General features: G+C 48.2%; 1 protein-coding gene across 3 annotated transcripts in view; it reads left to right on the plus strand.

Annotated features, from left to right (window-relative positions):
* Positions 1-6312: 6312 nt before the first annotated feature.
* Positions 6313-22981, plus strand: part of gdpd5b (glycerophosphodiester phosphodiesterase domain containing 5b) — a 284799-nt gene continuing 268130 nt past the window's right edge. For all 3 annotated transcript variants that reach the window (XM_070892565.1, XM_070892566.1, XM_070892567.1), the window contains exon 1: positions 6313-6902. The gene's annotated coding sequence lies outside the window, so the exon portion shown is untranslated. The remainder of the gene's footprint in view (positions 6903-22981) is intronic.

The following is a 22981-nucleotide window of genomic DNA, read 5'->3' on the forward strand; positions in this document are numbered from 1 at the left end:
CTCTCTGATCTCTGAGTCACAAGGCCATAGGTTCAAGTTCCACACCAGGATTGTGTTGCCTACGCATGATGCGTTTTACAGATATAACTTGATTGAAGTTTGATGAATGATGACTTAAAGAGAAACTTGCATTTATTTCGGATCAAAATGCTTCAGATGCCAGGAATTACTTTGAACTGCTGCAGTCGTTTGCTCGATAGTCACGCCAGCCTCGAAATCTCGCAATAAGCTGGCAACGACGATATAGGATCACAGGTAATTACATGGGCTTTGTGACTTCATCCATGGATATCCTCAATATTCCTTCACTTGTAATGCCAGCCGTGACTCAGTGGGCAGCACTCACACCTCTGAGTCAGAAGTTTGTGGGTTCAAGTCCCCATTCCAGAGACTTGAGCACTAATAAAAATTGACGCTCCCCAGTGTTGTCTTGAGGAAGCAGTCTTGAGGAAGCACTGTACTGTTTAGGGGCAGTACTGAGGGAGTGCTGCACTGTCGGAGGAGCAATACTGCACTGTCGGAGAGGCAGTACTGAGGGAGTGCTGCATTGTTGGAGGGGCAGTGCTGAGGGAGCGCCGCACTGTCGGAGGGGCAGTACTGAGGGAGCACCGCACTGTCGGAGGGACAGTACGGAGGGAGTGCCGCACTGTCGGAGGGGCAGTACTGAGGGAGTGCCGCACTGAAGAGGGGCAGTAGGGAGATAGTACTGCACTGTCGGAATGGCAGTACTGAGGGAGCACTGCACTGTTGGAAGGGCAGTACTGAGGGAGTGCCGCACTGTCGGAGGGACAGTACTAAGGGAGCACCGCACTGTCGGAAGGGCAGTACTGAGGGAGTGCCGCACTGTCGGAGGGGCAGTACTGAGGGAGCGCCGCACTGTCAGAGGGGCAGTCGTGAGGAAGTGCTCCACTGTCAGAGGGGCAGTACTGAGGGAGTGCTGCACTGTCGGAGGGGCAGTACTGAGGGAGCACCACACTGTCGGAGCGGCAGTAGGGAGGCAGTGCTGCACTGTCGGAAGGGCAGTACTGAGGGAGTGCTGCACTGTCGGAGGGACAGTACTGAGGGAGCGCTGCACTGTCGGAGGGGCAGTAGAGAGGGAGTGCTCTACTGTCGGAGGGGCAGTACTGAGGGAGCGCCGCACTGTCGGAGGGTCAGTACTGAGGGAGTGGTGCACTGTCGGAGGGGCAGCACTGGGGGAGTGCTGCACTGTCGGAGGTGCCATCTTTCAGATGAAATGTTAAACTGAGGCCCTGTCTGCCCTCTCAGGTGGACGTAAAAGATCCCAGGGACACAATTTCGAAGAAGTGAGGGGGCATTCTCCCAATGCCCCGGTTAACGTTTACCCTTCCGCCAACGGATGATCTGTGCGTTTATCCCATTGTAGTTTGTGGGACCTTGCTGTGCAAATGAAAGTGAATCGTTGAGAATGGAGAGATGAGGAATGAAAGTGTACATGAGTAGGATTCATTGGATAAACACTGCCAAAGATCTGTCGTTGGCATGATGCCCCGAATGGTCACGTGCCATGCTGAATCGTTCTCATTTGGAAGTTGCTATCACAGGGAGTTGTAGCATGTTGCATAGAGAAGCACATGAGGGTGAAGGGAATAGAGGATATGCTGATAGAGGGTGAGATGAAGAGGGATGGGAGGAGGCTCGTGTGGAGCATAAACACCAGCAAGGTTCACCAGACTGATTCCCGGGATGGCAGGACTGACATATGAGGAGAGACTGGATCGACTAGGCTTATATTCACTGGAATTTAGAAGAATGAGAGGGGATCTCATAGAAACATATCAAATTCTGACGGGATTGGACAGGTTTGATGCAGGAAGAATGTTCCCGATGTTGGGGAAGTCCAGAACCAGGGGTCACAGTCTAAGGATAAGGGGTGAGCCATTTAGGACTGAGATGAGGAGAAACTTCTTCACTCAGAGAATTGTGAACCTGTGGAATTCTCTACCACAGAAAGTTGTTGAGGCCTGTTCGTTAGATATATTCAAGAGGGAGTTAAATGTGACCCTTACGGCTAAAGGAATCAAGGGGTATGGAGAGAAAGCAGGAGTGGGGTATTGAAGTTGCATGTTCAGCCATGATCATATTGAATGGTGGTGCAGGCTTGAAGGGCCGAATGGCCTATTTTCTATGTTTCTATGTTGGGCCGAATGGCCTGTTTCTCTGCTGCAGACTATAATTCTAGGAGTGGAAGTGAGCGGGAGATTGAGAAACAGAATGAGCTTAGACTGAAAGGGAGTTTTAAATGAGAGAAACATAGAGGATGAAGGGATCTAGAATGAGAGAGGCAGTGAAAGAGTAGGCGAGCGGGAGAAGGATAGAGAGTGAGAGAAAGAGAAGAGAAAGAATATTGGAGATAGGGAGTGAGAGCGAGGGAGAGGGAAAATAAAATAAAGAGATTACAAGATCATAGAGAAGAGAGCTGAAAGAATGAGATTGAGAGTGAAAGATGAGAAGTTTCACAGCCTGTCTAACAACATGTAACAGGACCGTACGGCTGTGAAATCATAAATATTTATGGATGTGAATGAGTAATATAAAATTATGTGTGTCATATACACATAAGTGTATCTGCAATGTAAGTAAATGTCATACATGTATGTAACACATATGTAGGTGCCTGTGGAATATATATATTTGTAATTGACAAAAGAGTTGAATTCCAGAGGTGAGGTGAGAGTGACTGCCCCTGGCATCAAGGAGTCCGAGAAAAACTGAAGTCAATGGGAATCAGGGGGAAAACTCTCCACTGGCTCTCCACCGAGCACAAAGGAAGATGGTTGTGGTGGTTGGAGGTCAATCATCACAGCCCCAGGACATCGCTGCAGGAGTTCCTCAGGGCAGTGTCCTCGGCCCAACAATCTTCAGCTGCTTCATCAGAAGGTCAGAGGTGGGGATGTTCAGTGATGACTGCAGATTATTCAAGTTCCAGTCACAACTACTCAGATAATGGAGCAGTCCATGCCCGCATGCAGCAAGACCTGGACAACATTCAGGCTTGGGCTGATAAGTGGCAAGTAACATTTGCGCCACACAAGTACCAGGCAATGACCATCTCCAACAAGCAAGAGTCGAACCACCTCCCCTTGATATTCAACGGAATTACTATCGCTGAATCCCCCACCATCAACATCCTGGGAGTCACCATTGACCAGAAACTTAACTGGACCAGCCACATAAATACTGTGGCCACAAGAGCGGGTCAGAGGCTGGGTATTCTGCGGTGAGTGTCTCACCTCCTGACTCCCCAAAGCCTTTCCACCATCTACAAGGCACAAGTCAGGAGTGTGATGGAATACTCTCCACTTGCCTGGATGAGTGCAGCTCCAACAACACTCAAGAAGCTCGACACCATCCAGGACAAAGCAGCCCGCCTGATCGGCCCCCCCATCCACTATCTTAAACACTCACTCCCTCCACCACCGGCGCACCGTGGCTGCAGTGTGTACCATCTACAAGATGCACTGCAGCAACTCGCCAAGACTTCTTCAGCAGCACCTCCCAAACCCGCGACCTCTACCACCTAGAAGGACAAGGGCAGCAGGCGCATGGGAACACCACCACCTCCACGTTCCCCTCCAAGTCACACACCATTCTGACTTGGAAATATATCGACCATTCCTTCATCGTCGCTGGGTCACAATCCTGGAACTCCCTCCCTAACAGTACTGTGGGAGCACCTTCACCACACGGACTGCAGCGGTTCAAGAAGGCGGCTCACCACCACCTTCTCAAGGGGCAATTAGGGATGGGCAATAAATGCCGGCCTTGCCAGCGATGCCCACATCCCGGAATGAATATAAAAAATATAATGTGTGTAAAAAATATATATATTTGTACAATATGTATTTTTGTGTAATATAGATGTGTTTTATTGCATGTGATTCTATATTCTATATGTGGGAGATAGTTTAGAGGAGAGGTTCAAAATTCTCATCCTTATTTTCAAATCCCTCCATGGCCTCGCCCCTCCCTATCTCTGTAATCTCCTCCAGCCCCACAACCCCCCTGAGATGTCTGCGCTCCTCTAATTCTGCCCTCCTGAGCAACCCTGATTATAATCGCTCCACCATCGGTGGCCGTGCCTTCAGCTGCCTGGGCCCCAAGCTCTGGAACTCCCTGCCTAAACCTCTCCGCCTCTCGACCTCTCTTTCCTCCTTAAAAATGCTCCTTAAAACCTACCTCTTTGACCAAGCTTTTGGTCACCTGCGCTAATTTCTCCTTATGCGGCTCGGTGTCAAATTTTAGCTCACAATACTCCTGTGAAGCGCCTTGGGATGTTTCACTACGTTAAAAGCGCTATATAAATACCCATTGTTGTGGTTGTTGTTGCAGTGAGAGGCTGTGGGGCCCACCACTCTATACACGTGAAATGCCACCTTTCTGAGGATGCTCTGAAGGTGCCTGTTGTGTATCTGTAAAGCATGCACTCCCATGTTCCGCCACCAGGGAGCACATCCCCTGAAGTCCCAAGGGATCCCAGCATCCCTTGGGAGCACTGAATATAAACCGGCCCCTAAGGCCTGTTCCTCACTCTGGAGTGTCTTAATAAAGACTGAGGTCACTGTTACTTTAACCTCCCTGTGTGCAGTCTCATCTGTGTTAGGAACACATTAGTGCCAATCTCATGCATTGGCATGTGCGGACTGAAGCCGGCAAGCAAGTTGGTCTCCACGCCCCAGCCCTGCCTCTGCTGTGGTACGTGACTGTAGTTGTGAATGTTAGCGTGAGTCTGTATTTGTGAATATGTATTTGTGTATGTATATATCTGGTATATATTTATATATGCAAGTGTGTGAATGTGTAAATATACACATTTATGTGTATGTTTGTGTGTATTTATTTGTATTTGTGAGTTTGTGTCTGTGTGTGTATTTGTGTCAGTGTGTGTGTGAGTAAGTGTGTGTTAAAAATGTGAGTGTGTATTTACGTGTGACTGTTTGTCTGTGAGTGAGTCAGTGTATGCCTATGAGTGAGTGTGTGTCTGTGAGTATGTGAGTGAGTGGGTGTTTGTGAGTGTGTTTTTATGTGTGTATGAGTATATTTGTGTGAGTGTGTATTTGTGTGTGTGCGAATGTGTCTCTGTGAATCAGTGTGTGAGCGAGTGTGTGTGTGTGAGTGAGTGTGGCTGTGTGTGTGAGAGAGTGTGTGTGTGTGGCTGTGTGTGAGTGAGAGTGTGTGTGTGTGGCTGTGTGTGAGTGAGAGTGTGTGTGAGTGAGTGAGTGTGGCTGTGTGTGTGTGTGTGTGAGTGAGTGTGGCTGTGTGTGAGTGAGTGTGGCTGTGTGTGAGAGAGTGTGTGTGTGGCTGTGTGTGCGTTTTGGAGCGTGGGCAAGAACATCGGCCAGGTACAGAGGAGTGGGAAGGTCGGGGCGGAGGAGCGGCGTGTGTTTATGGCAGAAGTGGGACAGATGAGGATACGGGCCCCAGAAGAGGCGAGGGCCCAGGGGCAGCACGGGCCCAGCCCAAACTACGATATGTGTGCGCACTAGGTCCGTGCAGCAGAGCTGGTCTCCAGTCGTCCTGGTTAACCCTTGCCACTGGACCAAGACCGTCAAGCCCGTGTGGTGGCTGGTGTGCAACGGCCACCCCACATTAAAAAAATCCACGCACAGACATCTTCCACGCCCTCAATTGGAGTTCAGGACTGGAACATCGGGTCCTTCATTGAAGCATCTGTGGACCCATGTGGAAGCAAGTCATCCTCGTTCGAGGGACCGCCTATGATGATAATGGTGTGTGTGTGTGAGTGAGTGAGTGTGTATGTGTGTGGCTGTGAGAATGAGTTAGTGAGTGAATGTATGTGTGTGAGAGGGTGAATGAGTATGTGTATGACTGTGAGAGTGAGTGAGTGTATGTGTGTGAGTGAGTATGTATGTATGTGTGTGGCTGTGAGAGTGAGTGTGTGAGTGAATGTATGTGTGTGAGTGAGTGAATGTGTGTGTGGCTGTGAGAGTGAGTGAGTATGAATGTGTGTGGCTGTGAGAGTGAGTTAGTGAGTGAGTGTATGTGTGTGAGTGAGTGAATGTGTGTGTGGCTGTGAGAGTGAGTGAGTGAGTATGTATGTGCGTGGCTGTGAGAGTGATTGAGTGAGTGTATGTGTGTGAGTAAGTGAGTGAGTATGTGCGTGTATCTCATATAAATACACATAGAGCGCGCTGTTCCTTTAAATGTGAGCGATGTGAGTTTCGGGGCGGGTCTGAGGGGTGGGGATTCGGAGCCTCCTCCCCTTCCCTCCCTCCCACTCCCAGCCGTCGCCTCGCAAATCGCTTTGGAGAGAAAGAAAGAGAGAGAGAGAGGAAGTGAGGAACACACAGTGAGCAACCTCGGATATCAGTTCACAGTTTACATCGGAAGTTTAGGCAGGAACAGGGGCGAGAGAAAGAGACATAAATTGACAGAGAGAGTGTGAAATTGACAGCAATAACCCGGGGGATTTTTTTTACAGCTCAACCAAGGCTGGATTCGTTCATTCCTTTTTGTTTTAAGCACAAAAGTTGTGTGTGTGTGTGTGTTGTAAGCTTATTGCAATAGCGACAATCCCATCCTGAGCCGTTCCCACACTCATAGATACATACACACTCAGATAGATACACACACAGTTACATTGTAATCTAGCACTGGCTTCAAGCTTCGCATAAAAGGACATTTGTGTCTTGGTTTGCTGGGGTTCCGCTGGAAGAATTCGCAACCCTGCCTATTAAATGTGAGGCAGAAGATTTGCCCTCTCTCTCTCTCTCTCATTTACAACCTTTTTTTTTAAAATAAGAAAGGTGGATTTCTTTCTCATCTTGCCCCTGGAGTTCCTTAAAGGGGAAGGCGTTTGGATCTGAGGCGGAAAAAAACCAGTTCAAACTAAACCAGTGGGGAAATCAGGAAAACAATCTGGGGTAAGTTTTCAGCTGATATATTTTTTTGCTTACCACGTTTCTTGTGTTCTGTATTTGTTTGTTTGTTTGTTTTAATGCAGTGACATCAAGCTGGGGGTTTGTGTGTGTGTATATAGCCGGACCATTTTAATCAGTTTTGTACATCAAAAAAAATCTATAATGATTATTTGAGAATCACATCTTGTGATTTCTGCGCTGTATCCTCCTTGTGGTTAACTGTAAAAAGTCCATTGTCAGGTCTGTGCGTGTATCGTTTTCTGTATACATGTGTGTGTATTATAATTGGGTATTTGTATATTATAATTGTATACATATAGGTATATACGTGTGTGTGTGTGTGTGTGTGTGTATATATTAAATATAATATGGGTGTGGTTTATATTATAATATGGGTGTGGTTTATATTATAATATGGGTGTGGTGTGTATTTTTATATATATTTTTATGTGTACATCATCATCGGCAGTCCATCGGAATCGAGGAAGACTTGCTTCCACTCTTAACATGAGTTCTTAGGTGGCTGAACAGTCCAATATGAGAATCACAGTCTGTTTATATATGTCTATATAAAAAAGGAAAGACTTGCATTTATATAGCACTTATCATGACTTCAGGACGTCCCAAAGTGCTTTTCAGCCGATGAATTACTTTTGCAATGTAGTCACTGTTGTAATGTAGGAAACGCGGCAGCCAATTTGTGCACAGCAAGCTCTCACAAATAGCAATGTGATAATGCCCTGATAATCTGTTTTGTTAGGTTGATTGAGGGATAAATATTGGCCAGGATACCGGGTCTGACTCCGTTGCTCTTCTTCGAAATAGTGCCATGGGATCTTTTCGGGCCACCTGAGAGAGCAGGCGGGGCCTCGGTTTAACGTCTCATCTGAAAGACGGCACCTCCGACAGTGCAGCGCTCCCTCAGCTCTGCACTGTAGTGTCGGCCTAGATTTGTGTTTTCCAGTCCCTGAAGTGGGATTTGAACCCACAACCTTCTGACTCAGAGGCAAGAGTGCTACCCACTGAGCCACAGCTGACACTCGAGAGAGGCAGATAGGTTTCAGGAAGGAATTCCAGAGCTTGAGTTCAGACGACTGAGGTGAAAGGAAGTGGAGGGGAGGGTGCAGAGTTGGAGGAATGCAGAGATCTTCGGGGGGTGGGGAGGTTGTGGGGCTTGAAGAGGTTAGAGATAGGGAGGGGAGAGGCCACGGAGGAATTTTAACGTGAATTTGAGAATTTCAGGGTTGGGGGCGGGGGGGGAGGTGATCGGGACACGGTTCAACAACAATATATATTTATATAGCGCCTTTAACATAGTGAAAGATCCCAAGGGATTTCACAGGAGTATCGAGAAGAAATTTGACACTGAGCCGCATAAGTAGAAATTAGCGCAGGTGACCAAAAGCTTGGTCAAAGAGGTAGATTTTAAGGAACGTTGTGAAGGAGGAAAGAGAGCCAGTAAGGATTAGGGAGGAAGTTCCGGAGCTTGGGGCCCAGGCAACAGAAGGCACGGACACCGATGGTTGAGCGATTTTATAATCAGGGATGCTCAAGAGGGCAGAATTAGATGGGTGCAGATATCTCGGGGTGGCAGGAGGGGAGGATATTACAGAGATAGGGAGGGGCGAGGCCATCGAGGGGATTGAAAATGAGGATAATGTTATACTCCGTAATAAATGGTCAGACCGAGTACTGTGTGTAATGAGCAAGTGAGACCTTAACTCCTTTTGAGTTCCAGAGTGCAGGTACCTCCTGGGTGGCCTGCTTATATACCATGCTCCCAAGGATGCTGGGATCCCTTGGGACTCCAACAGGTAGGCCCTCTGATGCAGGTTACAAGGGGTTAAATACATAACAGATAAGAATTTTGAAATCGAGGCATTGCTTAACTGGGAGCCAATGTAGGTCAGCGAGCACAGGGGATAATGGGTGAGCAGGATGGTGCGAGTTAGGACCAGTTTGAACATAACAAGAAATAGGAGCCGGAGTAGGCCATTTGGCCCCTCGAGCCTGCTCCGCTATTTAACAAGATCATGGCTGATCTGATCATGGACTCGGCTCCACTTCCCCGCCCGCTCCCCATAACCCTTCACTCTCTTATCGCTCAAAAATCTGTCTATCTCCGCTTTAACTTTATTCAATGATCCAGCCTCCACAGCTCTCTGGGAAAGAGAATTCCACAGATTTACAACCCTCTGAGAAGAAATTCCTCCTCATCTCCGTTTTAAATGGGCGGCCCTTTATTCTTAGACTCTGTCCCCTAGTTTTAGATTTCTCCCATGAGTGGAAACATCCTCTCTGCATCAACCTTGTCGAGCCCCCTCATTATCTTGTATGTCTCAATACGATCACCTCTCATTCGTCTGAACTCTTTTTAGACTCAACCTAACTTCCTAAGTCAACCCCCTCATCTCCGGAATCAACCTAGTGAACCTTCTCTGAACAGCCTCCAATGCATGTATATATGGAGGGGTTGGGAACTTTGAAATCGAGGCATTGCTTAACTGGGAGCTACTGTAGGTCAGCGAGCACAGGGTGTGATGGGTGAACGGGATACCCCCTAAACTTACAGAAACATTTAAGATAATGAAAGGGATAGACAAGATAGAGGCAGAGAGGTTGTTTCCACTGGTCGGGGAGACTAGAACTAGGGGGCACAGCCTCAAAATACGGGGGAGCCAATTTAAAACCGAGTTGAGAGGGAATTTCTTCTCCCAGAGGGTTGTGAATCTGTGGAATTCTCTGCCCAAGGAAGCAGTTGAGGCTAGCTCATTGAATGTATTCAAATCACAGATAGATAGATTTTTAACCAATAAGGGAATTAAGGGTTATGGGGAGCGGGCGGGTCAGTGGAGCTGAGTCCACGGCCAGATCAGCCATGATCTTGTTGAATGGCGGAGCAGGCTCGAGGGGCTAGATGCCCTACTCCTGTTCCTAATTCTTATGTTCTTATGTTAACCGCCCGAGATCTCCGCATTCCTCCAATTCTGGCCTCTTGAGCATCCACAATTTCCTTCGCTCCACCACTGGTGGCCGTGCCTTCAGCTGTTGAGGCCCCAAGCTCTTGAATTCCCTCCCTAAACCTCTCTCTCTCAAAACCTACGTCTTCAACTAAGCTTACAACAGTGACGACACTCCAAAAAGTACTTCATTGGCTGTGAAGCGCTTTGAGAGGTCCGGTGGTCGTGAAAGGCGCTATAGAAATCCAGGTCTGTCTGTCTTATGATCACCTTCCCGAATATCACCTAATGTGGCTCAATGTCAAAATTTGTTTGATGCTCATGGGTTGTTTTTACTACGTTAAAGCCGCTTTATATTTCCAACATTACAACAGTGACTGCACTCCGTTGTACGTCATTGGCTGTAAAGCGCTTTGAGACAGAGTGGTTTTGAAAGGCGCTATATAAATGCAAGTTGTTGGAACAAATGCATCATTCGTCACCTCCTTCCCCGCCCGCCCCACCCATCTCCAACAGGCTCTCAATAAAGGCCGATAAATCCCCAGGGCCTGATGGACTGCATCCCAGAGTACTTAAGGAGGTGGCCTTGGAAATAGTGGATGCATTGACAGTCATTTCCCAACATTCCATTGACTCTGGATCAGTTCCTATCGAGTGGAGGGTAGCCAATGTAACCCCACTTTTTAAAAAAAGGAGGTAGAGAGAAAACAGGGAATTATAGACCAGTCAGCCTGACATCAGTAGTGGGTAAAATGATGGAATCAATTATTCAGGATGTCATAGCAGTGCATTTGGAAAGAGGTAATATGATAGGTCCAAGTCAGCATGGATTTGTGAAAGGGAAATCATGCTTGACAAATCTTCTGGAATTTTTTGAGGATGTTTCCAGTAGAGTGGACAAGGGAGAACCAGTTGATGTGGTATATTTGGACTTTCAGAAGGCTTTCGACAAGGTCCCACACAAGAGATTAATGTGCAAAGTTAAAGCACATGGGATTGGGGGTAGTGTGCTGACATGGATTGAGAACTGGTTGTCAGACAGGAAGCAAAGAGTAGGAGTAAATGGGGACTTTTCAGAATGGCAGGCAGTGACTAGTGGGGTACTGCAAGGTTCTGTGCTGGGGCCCCAGCTGTTTACACTGTATATTAATGATTTAGACGAGGGGATTAAATGTAGTATCTCCAAATTTGCGGATGACACTAAGTTGGGTGGCAGTGTGAGCTGCGAGGAGGATGCTATGAGGCTGCAGAGCGATTTGGATAGGTTAGGTGAGTGGGCAAATGCATGGCAGATGAAGTATAATGTGGATAAATGTGAGGTTATCCACTTTGGTGGTAAAAACAGAGAGACAGACTATTATCTGAATGGTGACAGATTAGGAAAAGGGGAGGTGCAAAGAGACCTGGGTGTCATGGTACATCAGTCATTTGAAGGTTGGCATGCAGGTACAGCAGGCAGTTAAGAAAGCAAATGGCATGTTGGCCTTCATAGCGAGGGGATTTGAGTACAGGGGCAGGGAGGTGTTGCTACAATTGTACAGGGCCTTGGTGAGGCCACACCTGGAGTATTGTGTACAGTTTTGGTCTCCTAACCTGAGGAAGGACATTCTTGCTATTGAGGGAGTGCAGCGAAGGTTCACCAGACTAATTCCCGGGATGGCGGGACTGACCTATCAAGAAAGACTGGATCAACTGGGCTTGTATTCACTGGAGTTCAGAAGAATGAGAGGGGACCTCATAGAAACGTTTAAAATTCTGACGGGTTTAGACAGGTTAGATGCAGGAAGAACGTTCCCAATGTTGGGGAAGTCCAGAACCAGGGGACACAGTCTAAGGATAAGGGGGAAGCCATTTAGGACCGAGATGAGGAGGAATTTCTTCACCCAGAGAGTGGTGAACCTGTGGAATTCTCTACCTCAGAAAGTAGTTGAGGCCAATTCACTAAATATATTCAAAAAGGAGTTAGATGAAGTCCTTACTACGAGGGGAATCAAGGGGTATGGTGAGAAAGCAGGAATGGGGTACTGAAGTTGCATGTTCAGCCATGAACTCATTGAATGGCGGTGCAGGCTCGAAGGGCCGAATGGCCTACTCCTGCACCTATTTTCTATGTTTCTAATAATCCAAGGTTGGTCATCTACCCTTGTTTTTGACTGGTGTCCGACCATATATGGGCTTCAGGTCCTTGGTCCAGGATTCGTGGCAATCGAAGGGCAGAGGCAGAGTGTTTTGTACCATGGTATGGAGAGAAGCTCTGACATTATCTCCTCCCCACCCCCCAGGGAAATGGAAGAGAGGCTCTGGCTCTGCAGGGGAAAGTTGGAACCTCCTACACTCATTAATGGTTTGGTCTTGAATGTCGGGATTGATGTGTTATATCAGCGGCCGTGCCTTTAGCTGCCTCGGCCCCAAGCTCTGGAATTCCCTCCCTCAACCTCTCCACCACTCCCTCCTTTTTAAGAGGCTCCTTGAAACCTACTACTTTGACCAAGCATTTGGTCGCCTGTCCTAATATTTCCTTTTGTGACTCGGTGTCAAAGTTTGTTGATAATTACTCCTGTGAAGTGCCTTGGAATGTTTTACTGGGTCCTTCTATTCCTTTCCAGTATACACTATATAAATACAAATAGTTGTGATGTTGACTTTGGAGTTGTGGTCCAGAGAATGATATAGTAAAGAAAGTCATCAGAGGCAGCCCTTCGGAGTCGAGGAAGACTTGCTTCCACTTTTAAAATGAGTCCTTCGGTGGCTGAACAGTCCAATACGAGAACCACAGTCCCTGTCACAGGTGGGACAGACAGTGGTTGAGGGGAAGGGTCGTTGAGACAAGTTTGACGCACGCTCCTTCCGCTGCCTGCGCTTGGTTTCTACATGCATGTAAAGAAAGACTTGCATTTCTTCAGCATCTTTCAGGACGTCCCAAAACTTTTTACAGCCAATTAAGTATTTTTGGAGTGTAGTCACTAATGCAGGAAACGCGGCAGCCAACTTGCGCACAGCAAGCTCCCACAAACAGCAATGTGGTGATGACCTGATAATCTGATTTTTGTGATGTTGATTGAGGGATAAATATTGGCCCCAGGACACCGGGGGTAACTCCCCTGCTCCTCTTCGAAATAATGCCGTGGGATCTTTTGTATCCACCTCGGTTCAACGTCTCATCTGAAAGATGGCACCTCCGACAGCACTGCACTGGGAGTGTCCAATTAGATTTTGTGCTCGACTTTGTGGAGCGGGATGTGAACCCAGTACCTTCTGAGCCAGAGACGGTAGTGCGACCCACTGAGCCACAGCTGATGCCTTGTATCATGTGTGAGGTAATAGTGAGAAGCCTTCACCTTCTCTGCTTGGAGTGTCTGACGGTCTGTGGTGAATTCTTCGGATTGCGGAGGCTGTTTTTTTTTATCGTGTTGGGTGCATCTTTCGGCATCATTACATAGAATGTAGAGTGCAGAAACAGGCCATTTGGCCCAACTGCTCCGTGCCGGGGTTTATGCTTCACACCAGCCTCCTCTCACCCCTCTCAATCTCACCCCATCACCATATCCTTCTATTCCTTTTTTCCCTCATGTATTTATCCAGCTTCCCCTTAACAGAATCGATACTATTTGTCCCAACCACTCCCTGTGGCAGCGAGTTCCACATTCTCACCACTCTCTGGGTAAAGAAGTTTCTCCTGGATTCCCTATTGGATTTATTGGTGACTATCTTAGCTTTGTGGTCCATAGTTCTGGTCTCTCTTCCCCACCCCACACGTACAAGTAGAATTACCAACCCGCCAGGCTCGCACTGGTGTCACCAGGAATTAATCTCTGGGGCACTGAGGCGAGCAAAACCCATGAGTAAAATCACCGGGGCATTGGAAAACAAACATGGTGTGTTGTTCTCATTTTTTTTCTCGAAGACTTTTGTTTGTTGCGAAGACATTGGTGCTGATGCGAGAAGGCTGTTTGACCCCAGGGCCAGTCTATTGGACGCCTCATGGATGACATGGGATGAATCCTTCAGGAGTCTGTCAGACCACAATTGGCACCCGCAGATACAAGTGAATGCGTCACTCGCCATGCTTGCTGTGAGTGTAAGACGTTGTACTCGTTGCAATACCTGCTTCCTGGAGAATTTGCTTCTGCACTGCAAGTATTTTGTGCCTGAGAAAGAAGAAAGAAAGACTTAAGACCAGACGAAATAGGAGCAGGAGTGGGCCATTTGGCCCCTTGAGCCTGCTCCGCCATTCAATAAGATCATGGCTGATCTGATCATGGACTCGGCTCCACTTCCCCGCCCGCTCCCCATAACCCTTTACTCCCTTATCACTCAAATCTGTCTATCTCCACCTTAAATATATTCAATGACCCAGCCTCCCATCTCTCTGGGGCAGAGAATTTAATCGATTTACAACCCTCTGAGAGAAGACATTTCTCCTCATCTCCGTTTTAAATGCAAGGCCCCTTATTCGAAGACAATGTCCCCTAGTTTTAATTTCCCCGATGAGTGGAAATATCCTCTCTGCATCCACCTTGTCGAGTCCCCTCATTATCTTATAAGTTTCAATAAGATCACCTCATTCTTCTGAATTCCAATGAGTAGAGGCCCAACCTACTCAACCTTTCCTCCATAAGTCAACCTCATCATCTCCGGAATCAACCTAATAAATCTTCTCTGAACAGCCTCCAATGCAAGTATATCCCTCCTTAACTACGGACACCAAAACTGTGCACAGTACTCCAGGTGTGGCCTCACCAATACCCTGTACAGTTGTAGCAGGACTTCTCTGCTTTTATATTCTATCTGCCTTGCAATGAAGGCTAACATTCCATTTGCCTTCCTGATCACTTGCTGTACCTGCATACTAACTTTTTGTGTTTCATGCACAAGGACCCCCAGGTCCTTTTTCGCCATTTAAATTATAATTTGCTTTTCTATTATTTTCTATTATTGTACCTGGAGTACTTGCATTTCTATAGCGCCTTTCATGACCACCGGACGTCTCAAAGCGCTTCGCAGCTAATGAAGTACTTTTTGGAGTGTAATCACTTGTAATGTGGGAAACGCAGCAGCCAATTTGCACACAAGCAAGCTGCCACACACAGCAACGTGATAATGACCAGATAATCTGCTTTTTGATATGTTGATTGAGGGATAAATATTGGCCCAGGACACCTGGGAGAACTCCCCTGCTCCTCTTCAAAATAGTGCCCTGGAATCTTTTACGTCCACCAGAGAGTGCAGACGGGGCCTCCGTTTAATGTCTCATCCGAAAGGTGGTACCTCCTGTAATTTATTTGCTTTGTTGGTTCTTTGCTTAAGAATTCATAGCAACACATTGTTTTTAAGAACTAGTTGGTTTATTAACAAAAGGTTTAACAATCACACTACACATTACCGGTTCATCCACTAGGCTCACAACTGCATACCTCATCGTGGATCCCCTGAACTCAACTGGCTGGGGTTTTATTGAGTCTTGTGACCATCACGTGACTGGCTAAGCCACTCCCAACTCAACAGCTCCACAAACCTGTGAGCATACGCTCAGGGACATACGTTATACCTCCGACAGTGCAGTACTCCCTCAGCACTGCACTGACATCAGTTGAATCTTACTGCACAGAAGGGGGAAATTTGGCCCGTCTGGTCTATGCCGGCTCTTTGAAAGAGCTGTCCAATTTAGCCCCACATCCTACCTTTCTCTCCACATAACCCTTCAAATAAATCCTCTTCAAATACAAGTCCACTTGCCTTTTGAAAGTTCCTGTGGAATCTGATTCTGCCGCCCTTGCTGTTGGTGCGTTCCAGATGATCATAACTGTTATATATGTGGACTTGTATTTACTCTGTACAGTCACCAGAGGGCTCATTCCCCGGAGTCCCAAGAGATCCCATACCTTGGGAGCGCAGGTATTTAAGAAGGCTTCACAGGTTGGAGAGGCACTCTGGAGACCGGCAATAAAAGACTAAGGTCACCCTTTACTTTGAGCTCACAGTGTTCAGTCTGACTCTTCCTCCATACACAACAATAACCTCTCGGGGGAGGGGGAGGAAACTGTTACGCTCATAATAAAGGATGTAACTGAGTACTGTATGCAATGAGTAAGTGTGACGTTAATTCCTTTAATTAAACTCCAGAGTACAGGTACAACATGGGAGGTCTGCTTCTCTGCAGTGCTCTCAAGGGATGCTGGGATCCCTTGGGACTCCAACAGGTAGGCCCTCTGGTGGTGGTGTGATGCAGGTTGCCAAGGGTTACATACATAACCGAAACAATGTCGTCTTATTTCCCCTCTAGTCCTTTTTCCAATTATTTTAAATCTAAGAGGCTACTGACCCACTTGCTGGAGGAAACAGTTTCTCCCCCTATTTAGAACATAAGAACATAATAATTAAGAGCAGGAGTCGGCCATACGGCCCCTCGAGCCTGCTCCGCCATTCAATAAGATCATAGCTGATCTTCGAATTCAACTCCACTGTCCCGCCAGATCACTTGATTTCCCTAGACTCCAAAAATCTATCAATCTCAGCCTTGAATATATTCAGAGACTCGGCATCCACAGCCCTCTGGGGCAGAGAATTCCAAAATTTCACCATCCTCTGAGTGAAGAAATTCCTCCTCATCTCAGTCCTAAATGGCCGACCTCTTATTCTGAGACTGTGACCCCTGGTTCTAGACACTTGAGCCCGGGGGAAACATCCTCTCAGCATCTACCCTGTCGATCCCCCCTCAGAATCTTGTATGTTTCAATATTTACTCTATCAAAAATCAGTTATGATGTTGAACACCTTTTTGTTAAGGACAGGAGGAAGCCATTCAGCCCCTCGAGCCTGTTCCACCATTCAATGAGATCATGCCTGATCTGTGTCCTAACTCCAAACACCCTCCTTTGCCCCATATCCCTTAATACCTTTGGTTAACAAAAATCTATCAATCTCCGATTTTAAAATTAACAATTGACCCAGCATCAGTTGCCGTTTGCGGACGAGAGTGTTCCAAACTCCCACGACCTTTTGTCGGAGTGTTCCCTAATTTCACTCCTGAAAGGCCGGCCTTTTAATATTTGGACTGTGCCCCCTAGTCCTAGACTCCCCAACCAGCGGATATCGTTTCTCTCCAGCTACAGTGTTGGTGCTTTGACTTGATCCATGTAGGGCATCATGGAGTGTGAACTAATTAGTTTGGTAATCAAATCCCTCATTAATTATTGAAAGAATTAATGAAAATGTTGGGATGTTTGTGTGTGTTTTTTTTGCTGATATGAGTTCAGTATTCTACAGAGAGTGTTAACATCGTGCTGGGATAATTTGAAGGAAAGCTAACACCTCATCACTTTCCCAGAATCAACGTGAAGAAGCACGTCACAGAATCTTGCGGCACAGAAGGAGGCCATTCGGCTCATCGTGCCTGTACGGCTCTGTCAAAGAGTGATCCAATTAGTCCCACTCCCCCCGCTCCTTCCCCATTGCTTCTTCCTTGGTGTGTTCCAGATCGCAACATCTTGTGTTTATTAAAAAATAATTCTCCTCATCTCCCCTCCAATTCTCTGCCAGTTATCTTAAATCTGTGTCCTCTGGTGACTGACCCTCTTGCCAACGAGAAACAATGTCTCCCTATTTACACATGATTTTGAACAACTCGATTAAATCTCCTTTTGACCATCTCTGCTCTAAAGAGAACAACTCCAGCTTCTCTTAGTTGTTTAAAAATAAAAATAAAAGTTCAAGGGATGTGGGCATCGCTGGCAAGGCCGGCATTTATTGCCCATCCCTAATTGCCCCTTGAGAAGGTGGTGGTGAGCTGATGCCTTGAACCGCTGCAGTCCGTGTGGTGAAGGTGCTCCCACAGTGCTGTTTGGGAGGGCTCCAACGATGCCTCCGCAAGACATTGAATAAATTTAAGACAGAAATAGACAGTTTCTTCAAAGATAAGGGGTTATGGGGAGCGGGCGGGGAAGTGGAGCTGAGTCCGTGATCAGATCAGCCATGATCTTATTGAATGGTGGAGCAGGCTCAAGGGGCCTGCTCCTATTTCGTATGTTCTTATTATCCTGCAAATCCCCTGGGAGGACAGACGCACCAACGTCAGTGTTCTCGATCAGGCCAACATCCTCAGCATTGAAGCACTGACCACATTCGATCAGCTCCGTTGGGCGTGCCACATTGTCCGCATGCCCGACACAAGACTCCCAAAGCAAGCGCTCTACTTGGAATTCCTAAACGGCAAGTGAGCCCCAGTTGGGCAGAGGAAATGTTTCTAAGACACCCTCAAAGCCTCCCTGATAAAAGTGCAACATCCCCACCGACACCTGGGAGTCCCTGGCCAAAGACTGTCCGAAGTGGAGGAAGAGCATCCGGGAGGGCGCTGAGCACCTCGAGTCTCGTCGCCGAGAGCATGCAGAAACCAAGCGCAGGCAGCGGAAGGAGCGTGCGGCAAACCAGTCCCACCCACCCTTTCCTCCAACCACTGTCTGTCTCACCTGTGACAGACTGTAATTCCTGTATTGGACTGTTCAAGTCACCTGAGAACTCACTTTTGGAGTGGAAACAAGTCTTCCTCGATTTCGAGAGACTGCCTGTGATGATGATGATGATAGAGGGGGCATTCCAGGATTCTGACTCAGTGACGATGAAGGAACGACCGATATATTTCCAATTCGGGCTGGTGCATGACTTGGATGGGAACGTGGAGGTGATGGTGTTCCAATGCGCCTGCTACCCTTGTCCTTCTAAGCTGTAGAGGTTGCAGGGTTAGGAGATGCTGCTGAAGAAGCCTTCGCGAGTTGCTGCAGTGCATCGTGTACATCTTGACATGCAATGAATTATTTTGAAGGGCACTGACAATTCTTACGTCCATCGAAGCGGCAGCCATTCTGTACACAGTACCATCTTCGGACTGATGAGAAGTTGAACGATCCCAACATTTGTTTATTTTTTGTGGTGTTGGTTGAAGGGGCAATGTTGGCCAGGACCTGGGATGTGGACATCTTTGACCAGGCCGGTATTTATTGCCCATCTCTAGTTGCCCTTGAGAAGTTTGTGGTGGGCCTTCTCTCTCTCTCTCTCTCTCTCTCTCTCTCTCTCTCGAGCCCCTGCAATCCGTGAGGTGAAGGTACTCCCATGATGGTTGGTGTTGGGTCGGGAGTTCCATCATATTGACCCAGTGGTAATGAAGGAACGGCCGACCTATATTCAAACCAGGATGGTGTGTGACCGGGAGGCGATGGCAATTTGAGCACGTCAAGTCAGCATCTCCTGACAACACGGCACTCCCTCAGTACAGCATCATCATCATAGGCAGTCCCTCGAAATCGAGGAAGACTTGTTTCCACTCCAAAAGTGAGTTCTCAGGTGACTGATCAGTCCAATACGAGAGCCACAGTCCCTGTCACAAGTGGGACAGACAGTGGTTGGAGGAAAGGGTGGTTGGGGAGTCTGGTTTGCCGCATGCTCCTTCCGCTGCCTGCGCTTGTTTTCTGTGTGCTCTCGGCGACGAGACTCGAGGTGCTCAGCGCCTTCCCAGATGCTCTTCCTCCACTTAGGGCGGTCTTTGGCCAGGGACTCCCAGGTGCCGGTGGGGATGTTGCATTTTATCAGGGAGGCTTTGAAGGTGTCCTTGAAACGTTTCCTCTGCCCACCTGGGGCTCGCTTGCCGCGTAGGAGCTCCGAGTAGAGCGCTTGCTTTAGGAGTCTCGTGTCGGGCATGTGGGCAATGTGGCTTGCCCAACGGAACTGGTAGAGTGTGGTCAGTGCTTTGATGTTGGCCTGGTCGAGGACACTCCGTTGGGCGAGCCACATTTCCCCCTCAGTGCAGCACTGCAGCGTTAGCCTGGACTGAACAAGAGACCATCCCAAACTCTGCAGCCGGTATCCCATCTTGCACCATGTCCCGCTCACCCCTCACCCCCTGTGCTCGCTGACCGACGTGGACTCCCGGTAAAGCAACGTCTCGATTTCAAAATTCTCATCCTTACTTTCAAATCCCTCCTTGGCCCTCGCCCCTCCGGATCTCTCGAACTCAGAGATGTCTGCGCTCCTCCAACTCTGGCCTCTTGAGCATCCCCGATTTTAATCACTGCACCATCAGCGGCCGTGCCTTCAGTTGCCCGGGCCCCAAGTTCTCGAATTCCCTCCCTAAACCTCTCCTATCTCTCTACCTCTCTTTCCTCCTTTAAGACACTCCTTTAAAAACGACCTCTTATCTGCCCTGATATCTCCTTTTGTGGCTCGGTATCAGATTTTGACTGATAATTGCGCTTTGGGACGTTATCGGCGCTATATTAATGCAAGCTGTTGATGGAGTGGGGCTGGAGCCCACAACCTTCAGACTCTGAGAAGCGATTGTGCTGATTGATTGACTGCCATTTGAGTCGTGCTGAAATAATGCAGGGAGGGAGAGGCGCATGTTAAATAGCCTGTTGTTGGGGGCATACATAAGAATTTTCAAATTAAGCCGGCCAGTTTATATGCTGATGTGGCATCAATAATATAATATAATGTGCTATCTCTCTCTGGCTCACTTGGTCGCTGTCTCGTCTCTGATTCCGAAGGTCATGAGCCCGAGTATTTGGTATTCAGCTGCAGAGAAGGAACTGGGACTCCTTTCATTTATCGATACAGTCTGAATGTCGAACAGACGAGTTTGATCCAAGTGGGTAGGGTCTGAACTCTACATTTGTCTTTTAAGAAGCACAGCACAGATAGAATTCAAAGAACAAAAAAATACTTGTACGTATTAAGCGCCTTTCACAATGTCAGGGCGCCGCTTAGCACTTTGCAGCCAATGAAGTACTTTTTGGAATGTAGTCACTGTTGTAATGTGGGAAACGTGGCAGCCAATGTGTGCACAGCAAGCTCCCACAAGCAGCGGTGTGATAATGATCGGATAACCTGTTTGTGATGTTGATTGAGGGATAAATATTGGCCAGGACACCGGGGAGAACTCCCCTGCTCTTCTTCGGAATAATGCCATGGGATCTTTTCCCTCCATTTGAGAGAGAAGACGGGGTCTTGGTTCCACGTCTCATCCGAAAGAAGGCCCCTCCGACAGTGCGGCGCGCTCCCTCAGCACTGCCCCTCCGACAGTGCGGCGCGCTCCCTCAGCACTGCCCCTCCGACAGTGCGGCGCTCCCTCAGTACTGCCCCTCCGACAGTGCAGCACTCCCTCAGCACTGCCCCTCCGACAGTGCGGCGTGCTCCCTCAGCACTGCCCCTCCGACAGTGCGGCGCTCCCTCAGCACTGCCCCTCCGACAGTGCGGCGCTCCCTCAGCACTGCCCCTCCGACAGTGCGGCGCTGGGAGTGTCAGCCTAGATTTCTGTGTTCAAGTCTCTGAAGTGGTACTTGAACCCATTGAGACTCAGATGGGGTTTCCCCCGGGCTGGGGAGTCTAGAATCAGGGGTCACACAGTCTCAGAATAAGGGGTCGGCCATTTCCGACTGAGATGGGGAAAAATTTCTTGAGGGTGGTGAATCTTTGTAATTCTCTGCCCCAGGGGGCTGTGGATGCTGAGTCATTGAATATATACAAGGCTGAGATCGATAGATTTTTGCACTCCAGGGGATCGGGCAGGAAAGTGGAATTGAGTTCGATGATCAGCCATGATGTCATTGAATGACGGAGCAGATTCGAGGGGCCAAATGGCTGACTCCTCCTAATTGTTATGTCGATCCCCCACCCCCGACACACATCCTGCTCAAACCTGAAGCAGCAGCAGCGACATGCCAAGGATGTGTCCCTGCAGATCGATTTTATTTTTAATTAGCAGTAATTTGACGGAAATGTTTCTTTGGCAATTGCTTCTGTGACAAAGTGCTTTCAATTTTTAGCTTCATCTTCTGACCTTTTCTGAAGCTTTGGAGAGATGGCCTGTGGTTTTGAGTAACTCATTGTCCTGTTCCTCATCCTTCGCTGGGCTGAACTGTCGTTGTCAGGAAATGAAACTCCGCAGCCTCCGATTCAAACTGCGGGCCTCCTCTGTCGTCCTGGTCGGCCACCCACCGACCTTGCCCTGTAAACTTGGTCTCATCCTAAACTCGGTAGCCCGGTGTCCTAACTCGCACCAAGTCCCGCTCACCCATCACCCCCTGTGCTCACTGCCCCGTGTCCTAACTTGCACCGAGTCCCGCTCACCCATCACCCCCTGTGCTCGCTGACCTATATCGGCTCCCGGTTAAGCAACGCCTCGATTTCAAAATTTGCATCTTTTTCAAATCCCTCCATGGCCCTCGCCCCTCCCTATCTCTCTAATCTCCTCCAGCCCCACAACCCCCTGAGATCTCTGCGCTCTATTTCTGGCTCCTTGAGCATCCCGGATTTTCATTGCCCCACCATCGGTGGCCGTGCCTTCAGTGCCTCGGCCCCAAGCTCTGGAATTCCCTCCCTATTTACCTCTCTACACACCTCTCTCCTCCTTCAAGACATGACTTAAAACCTACCTCTTTGAGCAAGTTTTATCACCTGCCCTAATAACCCCTTGTGTCTCAGTATCAAACTTTGTTTGATAATCGCTCCAGTGAAGCACCTTGGGACTTGTTACGACATCAAAGAAAGAAAGACTTGCATTTATATAGTCACTGTTGTAATGTAGAAATCATGGCAGCCAATTTGCGCACAGCAAGCTCCCACAAACAGCCATGTGATAATGACCAAATAATCTGTTTTTTGTAATGTTGATGAGGGATAAATATTGGCCAGGGCACTGAGGAAAACTCTCCTCTACTTCTCTGAAATAGTGGCCATGGGATCTAAAGTCTATCAGAGAGCAGACGGGGCCTCGGTTTAATGTCTCATCCGAAAGACGGCACCTCCGACAGTGCAGCGCTCCCTCGGTTATGCTTTGGGCGTGTCACCCTGGATTACGTGCCCAAGTTTCTGGAGTGGGATTTGAACCCACGACCTTCTGACTCAGGCGAGAGTGCTACCCACTGAGCCACTGTATCTGACGCCCTCTTTTGCACTACAGAGCAAAGAGGCTCTGGTTAGAACTCATACTCAGATTCTTCTCTTTCTCTCGGTCACTCTTCCCCCGAACCCACTCACAATTGCCCGTTTCAGTTGCCTGTTTAAGCTGCCAGCTGTCTGGCCTTTGGCCTTCCATTAACCCGAATTCTGCAGCTGTCGATCTGGTCAACCACT

Source organism: Pristiophorus japonicus, chromosome 10 (assembly GCF_044704955.1).
Source record: "Pristiophorus japonicus isolate sPriJap1 chromosome 10, sPriJap1.hap1, whole genome shotgun sequence".
In the NCBI taxonomy this organism is placed as follows: Eukaryota; Metazoa; Chordata; class Chondrichthyes; family Pristiophoridae; genus Pristiophorus; species Pristiophorus japonicus.